The following is a 9338-nucleotide window of genomic DNA, read 5'->3' on the forward strand; positions in this document are numbered from 1 at the left end:
CCGCCTTCCATGCCCTGCACCTGTCACCACAGCTGGCTGCTCGCAGGTGCAAATGGACCTCCATCCATATCATCCAGTTAAGGCTGTGGGGTATGTCTCTGTGAGGTGGCAATATCACAGCATTAGGTAGGCATCAGTCTAAGTGAACAGGCTATGTGAGTAGGAGGGGCCAAGAAAATGGGAAATTTAGAAGGAAAAAAAAATGACTCTCTCTATGCTGGAAGGAGGACTCAAACCTTGAAGCACTATAAACATTTATATAGCGGAAATCTTCTCATTGGTCAGTGAGCTGACTGGGTGGGGTCCAGCCCTCTCTTGGAGGTTGGGAGAACTTTACACTAATCTTCTCCCCAAGCATTGCATGCCAGATGAATCCTGGGCGGAGCTGGAAACTTTATGTTTTGTAAATTTTTATATACACACATACATACATATACACACCTACATACATATACACACATATATCAGGAAGTTAAGCTTATAAGAGAAGGAAGAAGGAGTATGCCATTGTAATAAATTAGGAACAAATCACAGGAGGGGGCAATGGAAGGGAATGGGGGAGAGTGGTGAGACCCTTCACTTAAAAATAAGTATCATAAAAAAATGAAACTTTTAAAAAAAATGACATGATAATCCCATGATGGTGCAAGCATGTCTGTGCTGCCTTCACCCACCTCCTGCATGATCTGAGCTCACCACCTGGGACACAGAACCTACCACCTGCACTGCCCCTGCTTACGGGTCTCCACCAACTCCAAAGTACACTCTCACTTCACCTCAGCTGCTTAGGACAGCATCCTCCCTACCTGGGGTCCCAGGCGATGCCTCCTCAGACCCTAGCTTCCTTCCCTGCTCTAGGCAGACCCCACACTTCCATGCTTACCAGATGAAGTCCATGCTTCCTTCACATCCCAAGGAAGTCCAGGACATGCTCCCTCCAGTGACCAACAACTTGCTCCTCTCTCCCATGCAGACCTGCGCGCTTCTCCCCAAGCTGAACTGTGCTTCCCCAGGACCAAAGATGAATCCCACGCTCCCCCATCACTGTTCAAAATCCCTGACTGGGATTCCAGCCAACCCTGCATTCCATGCACACATACCCTCCCCACCACAGCCACCCGTGGAAGAACGCCCCTTCCTGCTTCCTCTTCCCAGCCCTACCGTGGACTGGCCCCTCCTGGTGGCTTCCTCAGGGGTCTCCACCCACTGCCACACATCTGGGGTTCATCTGAGAACTCTGCAGCCACCACTCCTGCACGGTGACCCACGCTACTTCTCCATCTGTGCGCTGTGTGAGAAAGCTTCGTCTGCACGTGGGGAAGATTTCCTCATGCCACAACTTGGGGTATCTTGCTGTCCCCACAGAAGACTTCTCTGGTTTCAGATGCACCCCACCCTGCGAGGCACAGCCCACACACAGACCCATGCTGCCCCACCCTGCCACCATGCAGACCCATGCCTCCATGCCCTCTCCACAGCAGCACACCTGATGTTCCTGCCCATGCTCGCATTGGACCAGCTCTGTTTTGGGGGAGAGGCAGAGCCCTGGAAATAGGTCACATCAAGCTACATGATTTTGTCCTAGTCCAACAGGGAGGCCTGTAAATTAGCCTCCTCTAACTTCCACAGTCCCAGGTCAGGGACTAGGGGTAATGGGCCTCTGGCCACAATGGGCTGCTGCCTCCAGGGGGGCTGTGGGGTGCTGGGCCTGTGACCACAGATAGGCAGCTACCTCCAGCAAGGCTGCTGGATGCTCAGCCTGCGTGCAACCACGTCCAGCAAGGCTGTGAGGATGGGAACCAGGGACTGCTAGGCCCGTGACTATGGCTGGTGGCCTCCTCCAGAGAGCCTGTGCAGCTGCTGGGCCTATGGCCACAGCTCAGTGGTTGACTCCAGAGAGCCAGTGTTGCAGGGCTGCTGGGCCTGTGGCCAGGGCTGGCGGTCACCTCCAGTAATGTTGGAGGGGTGGGGGTGCAGTTCGCACAAGAAATACATCTTTCAGGAGCTCAGACACCTCCCTGCTGGCCTGCACTGAGGCTGGGCAGTCCAGGAGCTCACTGTCTGGGAATCCAGGAGCTGGATCCCGGTGTGTGGCTGGAGTTACGGTGGGTTCCCAAGATGCTGAAGTGGTCTGCAGGAAGCCCTCACCCAGGGAAGGGGACTCAGATACTCAGCAGAGCTCTGATCTGCAAACACAGCGAACACTGCCTCCACCTTACCTCCGTGAGGGTCAGGGAGCCCAGGAATGGGATTGGGAGAGCAGCCAAGAGGCACAGGGTCAGTTGCTGCTTGGTGCACCCACCTGGGAGATCCGGAAGAAGTTCCTGGCTCTGGACTGGCTCTGCTCTGGCCTTTGCGGCCACTTGGGGAGTGAACCAGATGAAGGAAGATCTTTCTGTATCTCCTTTCTGGAAATCTGCCTTTGCAATAAAACAAAGTACTTTTTTAAAAGTCCTGAGAATTCATTAATTCCCTTATTTCTATATTAGAGAAACCAAAAGAAGTCAATATTAGCAGATATACTTGGAATGAATAGTGTCACCTACTGTTTCTTCATTGACAGACAGCGTATTATCATTTTCTCACCCTGATAGTTCACCCTCAACACACTGCTCACCAGTGGGCTCTGCAAGGCCGGGTCTGTTCTGATGGCCACCTGCGGCTCCTGCCCACACAAACTGAATCCCCCACACCCCAGAGCATGCGCACATAGTGCCTTGCCTGCACTTCCAGGCCAAAACAGTAGTTATGGGGCCTCCAGCACTCTCAACCCTGCTCCCTCAGCAAGCTGCTGGCCCACAAGACACTGTAATCCTGGTGCTTTCTTAGGCAAACCTGCAGCACCAGCCCACAGGACCTGAATCCCCTGCCCTACAACATGCCCATGCTGCCATCCCGCCTGGCAATAAAGGGCCAAAGGGGCTCTGGCAGGGCCTTCCACACTCCCAGGTTGTCTACCAGCCTCTCCAGAGCCGCTAGAGCTCAGCTGGCATTCCACAAGCCTCAGACCACTGCCTCCCATATCCACTGCAGTAGGGCAAGGTGGGCTTCTCAACCAACCCACATCCATCCTGCTCCCACAGCCACCTGCTGCCTCCTCCAGGGCCATTCCGGCTTGCCAGTGCCCCTGCACATTGTGCAAGCCTACCACATGCCCCCTTGCTGCCACAGGGCCACACCTGCTTTGGCAGCAGCCATCACATCCCCAGCCTTTCTGTCCTTCACTACAGTACTAGGCCAGTTTGGCCAACAGGCCCCAGACACAAAGCACGCCTGCCTGCCATCTGGCTTGGTGCTCTAGGCCCAGGCTTGGTGAGCTGTTGCCAGAAACACCTCTAGCTTGGCGTGGATGCTACCCCGCTGCTACTAAGGGCAATTGATCTTGGCCTGTCACCCCAATCCCTCAGCTGACTGCTTGGCTGTATGCCTCCCTAGGGCCAGGCCAGTTCTTCTGGTGGCACTACAGTCCCAGCTGGCATGCCCGACCACGCTGTACTCCAGACCCAGGCTCACTTGCCATGGGCCAACCACATCTCCAGCACTCCCACTGTGGCCACTTCAAGAGGCACAGGCCAGCTCGGCCTATGAGCAGTGTCTGACTCGCCAGCCCATCTGCCTAGATGCTCGCAGGCTGCTCCATGGCCAGGGAGGCTCACCAGACACTCCACACCACAGCATGGCACCCTGCTGCCCGACTTGCTTCACAGCCACACAGGCTCCTGCAGCACCTCTTACACACACAAGGCCACATGCCAGCTGATCTAGGACCAGTAAAGCTCAGCTGCCTGGCACCAGGGATTCCAGGTGCACCCATTCCATCGGCCTTTACACTGCTCCAGGGCCAGGTGGCTCAGCAAGGGACCTCTCCCTCACATGGCTGATTGCAAACCAGCCTCTCTGGGGACAGTCCCATTCTCCTGCGTCTCTGGGGCCCCAGACAGTATACCCTGAGGTCCTGCTTGCCACTTACTCCAGGGTCAACTTTCATTGGCAAGTGTCAGACATGCCTGTAGCCTGCCAGGTCCACCACCCTGCTGCTGCTCAAGGGACAGTTGAGTTTGGCTATCTACCCAGTTTCCTCAGCAAACCACATGCTGTATGTGCCACCCTAGGGTGGGGCCCATTCTGCTGCCAGCACTGAGGCACCAGCCAGCACGAACCTCCAATTCCCCAGCATCTCAGGGCCAGGATAATGGGGCCCTGGGTCCTCAGTGCCACCAGCACTCATGGTGTGGTCACTGCAACAGGCACAGCTCCCTCAGCAGGTGACCCCTTTGCCTCTAGCTCACCCACCCAGCTGCCTCATCAGCAGCTCAAGGTCCACATGGCCTCAGCCAGTGCCTCCCATGCTCATGGGCCAGGCCCCACCCAGGAGGGTTCAGCCCACCCCACATACTTCCAGTCAGGACACACCAACACTCTGATTGCTGTTCCAGGACCAGGTAGGCTCAGCTCATGCAGTGCTCCAGAGCAAGTGGGGATCAGCCAGCAATCCTACTCCCTCAGCAGACCACTCAGCTGCCTGCAATTCAGAGCCAGCCCATTCTGCCAGGGACCCTGTGGCCCCGGTTAGCATTCCCTGTCACTCAGCTTGGCACTCCAGGGCCAGGCTGACACTGGACCTTCTGCACTGTAACACACTCCCACAGACTGATGGTCATGACAACTGGGCCTCTAGGGCACCACACTGCTCCACACCAATTACTTTAGGACCAGATCCCTGCACTTCTAACCCACAGGCTGATCCAAGGCCAGGCAGACACAGGTGGCGTGTCTAATGTTCCTAGATCCTGCCTGCCTGGCTGCCCTGCAGGGTGTTCCAGGACAACGCAGGCTCAGGAGGTTCTACCCTCCCCCCAGTACCCCAAGCCTGTCCACCATCCACTCTGGAGCCAGGCCAGCTGGCTGACACCCCTCCAGTTCCCAGCCTGCCACCTGGACTTCTAGCCCGCCCACATCACTACCCCACCAACTGTTCCAGGCACATGTACACTCAGCCACCCACCTGCTCCCTCAGCAGGGGCTGCCCACTGATCTAGGGCTGGGCCCATCTGACAGCAATCTGTAGCAACAGCCCATAGGATCTGAATCCCCGGGCCCAGAGCATGCCCACATCTGAGGGGAGCAGGGTGCCAAAGCATGTCCCAGGAATAGGAAAGGCCCTCTCAGGATGGCAGCCTCCCCAGGGCAAGGAGGCGGCGTTGGTCTTACCAGCAGGCAAACAGGAAGTCACAGGGATAGGCTGACGCCCTCGCTGCAATTATGTCATTGCAACTGGCCTATCAGGTAGCACCAAGTGGAACCACGGGGAGAAGTGATTCGTGGAGAGCAGTATAAAAGCAGCCACTGAAAGCTATAGGATAGACGAGAAGAACGATGGACGGAACGAGAAGAATGGGGCAGCAGAGAGGGGTACAAAAGCTAAGCGAACAGCTAAGCAAAAAGCTAAGGCATAGAGGGAGAAAAAGCAGCAGAGAGGGGTTACAAAAGCAGTAAGACCTATGCAGAGAAAAGTACAGGGACAAGAACGGGGGGAAAGCAGCAGAGAGGGGTACAAAAGCAATAAGGCCTACGAGGAGAACGGGGAAAAAAGCAGCAGAGAGAGGGCTAGAAAAGCAGCAGAGAAGATCTACAGGGAAAAAAGCAGTGGAGAAAGAGTATAAAAGCAGCCGCTTTTGGCAATAAGGGGTCCGGTTGCGGTTCCGGCTTTTCCCAGACCCTCAAGAGTGTGCCTCGCAGGTAGTGTCACCGAAGGTCAGCCACACATGTCCCCCTCACTGCCCTGCTTACCTGTTTCAGTGAAAAAGTGGCTCATGTGGCCTCCCACATTCCCAGCCCACCTACCAGCCCCTTTACTGTCAGCGGGACTTGGCCAATGCCTCATGCACAACAAGCCGCTGGCCCCTGCTGCTCTTGGGGAAGGCAAGCTTCTCCATCAGCAACCCTTCCCACCACACCCCTTGCCTACAGATACTTGTCACCAACTCCAGGGACATACCAGCTGGCTAGCACCCAGCCACAGCCAGCATGCCCACCCTGCCACCATGTCCACCCTGCCACCCCACTTGCTGTTGCAGAGCCACGCCGGCTTGGGCAGCAGCCATCGCATCCCCAGCCCACCTGTTCACTGCAACACCTCAAGGCCAGCTCTGCTGAAGGCTGCCCACACAAAGCAGGTTTGCATACTGTCCCATTTGCTGCTTCAGGGCCAGGTTCTGCTGGTGTCACTAGGCCCAAACCCTAGCCTGCCAGCACCACACCTCATTGGCTGCACCAGGGCAGGATGGGATTGCCCAGTGACCATGTTCCCTTAGTAGGCAGCATGGCTACCTGCTGCTCTAGGACCTGGCCCATTTTGTCAGAGACCCTGGGTCCCGGCCTGGCATGCTCTGTCATTCCTCCTGGCACTTCAGGACAAGGTTCACTCCTCCAGGGACTGCCACACTTCTAATATTCTAGGCAGCCAGGCACAGGGCAACTGGACTGGAAACCCCTATGTTTTTAGCCTATCCACCCAATTGTGCCATGAGTTGCTCCAAGACCAGGTGGGCTCTGCCAATGCTTGCCAAGCTCCTAATGTCCACCTGTCCCACCACCATCCCCTGCTGCTCAAGGACCACTCCACAATGGCCAGTACACCTGCCACCCTCCATCCACCCCAGGGCCAGGCTGGCCCACAGAACACCCCTCTCTTTCCCAGCTTGCCTCTAAGCTGTTACAGGGCCAGGCAGGCTCTGTTGTTGCCCCACATGACTCTAGCCCGCCTAAGCCACTCTCCCACCCACTGCTCTAGTGGCCAGCAGGAAGTTCCCCTAGCAGCATAGGCATGCCTAGCATGCATGGGGTATGCTTCAGGGCCAGGGGGTGCTCGACCAGACAGCCCAGTCCCCAAGCCATCTGCTGGCTGCTCCAGGGCCAAGTCTGATAAGTCAGATCACCTTGTGTCCCTAGCCCACCCAGTACCTGCTTCATTGCCAAGCTGGCTCAGCTGGTATCCCTGCACCCACAGGACTATCATCATCCATTGCATGGCCAGCTCAACTCTCCCAGGACCCCTCCCCACTGCACTCCTATCCTGCCCACCTTGCCACCCGCCCACCCTGCCAGCTGCTCCAGGATCTGCAGGGCTAGCCCAGTGACCCAGCATCCCCAGCACACCACTCACTGGCCTGCTCTTCCAACACCAGGTCCACTTGTCTTGTGTCCACTGCACACCTTGCACATCCATTCCACAGCAGCTTTCCCACTCTGGGGACAGGCCAGTTCGGTCGGTGACCCTCCTGCCCACAGAGCAATAACCCTTGTCCCCAGGACCAGGCTCCCAAGCCCATGTCCCCAGCTCATCTAGCTTGCTTGCCCTGCCACCACACACCACAGACAAGCCAGGCCTAGGCTGGCTTTGGTAGCGCCTCCTAAGTCCCCAGCTTGCTGTTGACAATTAGTGCCAGGCAGGCTCAGCCATTGCCCACAGCTACCCTCTGGCAGCTGGCTGCTCCAGGGTCACATCAACTGTGCTGGCGCCTCCAGCTCGCAGGCATTCCACAGTCTGGCTGGCTCTGGCTATGCCTCCTGTGCCCACAGCCTTATTACCATCCTCTCCAGAGCCAGCTTGCCAGCCTCCCCATACCCAAACTATCTTGCCTGCCACTCCAGGGCCAGGAGGGCTCAGCCAGTTCCCCCAGCACCCATAGAGGCTGGCTGCTCATGGCTCCATCTTACAACAGTTGCTCTTGCTCCCCTCCCCACAGTGCAGCACTCAAGTGTTCCAGAGTTGCTTCCTGCTTCTTCTGCTTTGGGCTGCAGTCTTCATATGGCAAAACTAGGACTTGAGATAATAAGATTGTTCTTCAAAGAGTCATCAAAAGATGCTGTTACTTGCAAGCGTCACTGTGTCAGAGCTTCGGCCGTTCACATTCCATCCTTCTGACTGCGGCAACTCTGGCTTCACAATCTTACGTTTTTTTCTACACGTCTGTGCTGCATCTCTTGCAAGACTATGAGTTTCTCTTCAGCCTGGGCTCTAAGGGGGCATGAAGGAGACTGGTATGTGACATACTGCCACTTCAGGTCCCACGTGCAGAGAGGCATCCCTGGAAAGGAGTTATTTCACAAGTGAGCAGATAGCATTACATCGGTGGGCAAAGTGTGGCTTCCAATTTAGTGAACCTACACAAGCTGCTGACTTAGGACCATATCATTATCAAAGAGTGAAAAACAAAATTTGTACAAGTATGTGACAAAAGTTTCTTCCAAGAAATAGTTCAGTTTAGCTAAGTATTTCAAATGGAAAAATAACTAGTAGATAATTCACAATGAAGGAGGCCAGATGCACTGGAAAACTTGTTACAAATCCTTATGACAGAATTACATAGTTAAGAAAGTAAGAAAGTAAGTAAAGTAGTTTTAAAATGTTAACACTAAGGGCCCGGCGGCGTGGCCTCACAGCTAAAGTCCTCACCTAGAACGCACTATAATCCCATATGGGTGCGGGTTCTAATCCTGGCAGCTACAATTCCCATCCAGCTCCCTGCTTGTGGCCTGGGAATGCAGTCGAAGACGGCCCAAATCTTTAAGACCATGCACCTGTGGTGGGATACCCAGAAGAAGTTCCGGGTTTCTGGCTTCGGATCGGCATAGCATCGGCCGTTGCAGTCACTTTTAGAGTGCATCATCGGATGGAAGATCTTTCTCACTGTCTCGCCTCCTCTGTACATCTAACTTTCCAATAAAGAAATAAATCTTTACAAACAAATGTTAACACTAAGATACTCACTTTTGCCCATCACAAGTGTTTTCTTTCTTTAGGCCTTCGAGGTTTCTTTCCACGATATAAGCTGCCCACTTGAAGTAATGGAAAAAAAAATAAAAGAAATGTAAGAAAGCAGGAAGAATATATGAGAGAAGGAAAAGGGTGACCATACCGTCTTCTTAAAACCACATATTTGAAATATATTCACCACATGAGAGTTAAGGTTTTTAAAAACATTTTAGGCACACCAGGGGATGGCATCATCCTGTTGCCATGCTCCCAGGGCACCAGGTGAGGGGGTGAGGGGGCTGAGGCTGCAGCTTCAGTTGGGGGAAGGCTAAGGGCATAACACTGGTGGGCATTGGGGAACCGGGAGCTCATCACTAGGCAGGTGGAGAGAACCTGGGGATTTCCTTATGTGTCTGGTCCTGGGTGAGGTGAGGAGAGCTGAAGAAAGAGCCCCAGGTCAGCACACTGCTCTGGTGTGCTGGTGAACCAGGCCTGGAACCCGCAATTGGTCTGGATCTTGGGTGTGTAGAGGGGTAAGACACCAGGCTAGCATATATGACAGGAGCTCGGGACCCTGGTG

At 54.9% G+C, this 9338-nt stretch overlaps 1 long non-coding RNA gene across 1 annotated transcript; it reads right to left on the reverse strand.

The window, feature by feature from the left end:
- Window positions 1-7995: 7995 nt before the first annotated feature.
- Window positions 7996-8845, reverse strand: LOC121167071. The gene is made up of 2 exons (XR_005885533.1): window positions 8774-8845; window positions 7996-8090 (listed from the first exon to the last, which is right to left on the reverse strand). It is a non-coding gene; the product is annotated as an uncharacterized LOC121167071 (long non-coding RNA).
- Between the last annotated feature and the right edge of the window lie 493 nt (window positions 8846-9338).

This window comes from Ochotona curzoniae, unplaced genomic scaffold (genome assembly GCF_017591425.1).
Source record: "Ochotona curzoniae isolate NIBS_2020 unplaced genomic scaffold, NIBS_Ocur_1.0 patch304, whole genome shotgun sequence".
Lineage (NCBI taxonomy): Eukaryota > Metazoa > Chordata > Mammalia > Lagomorpha > Ochotonidae > Ochotona > Ochotona curzoniae.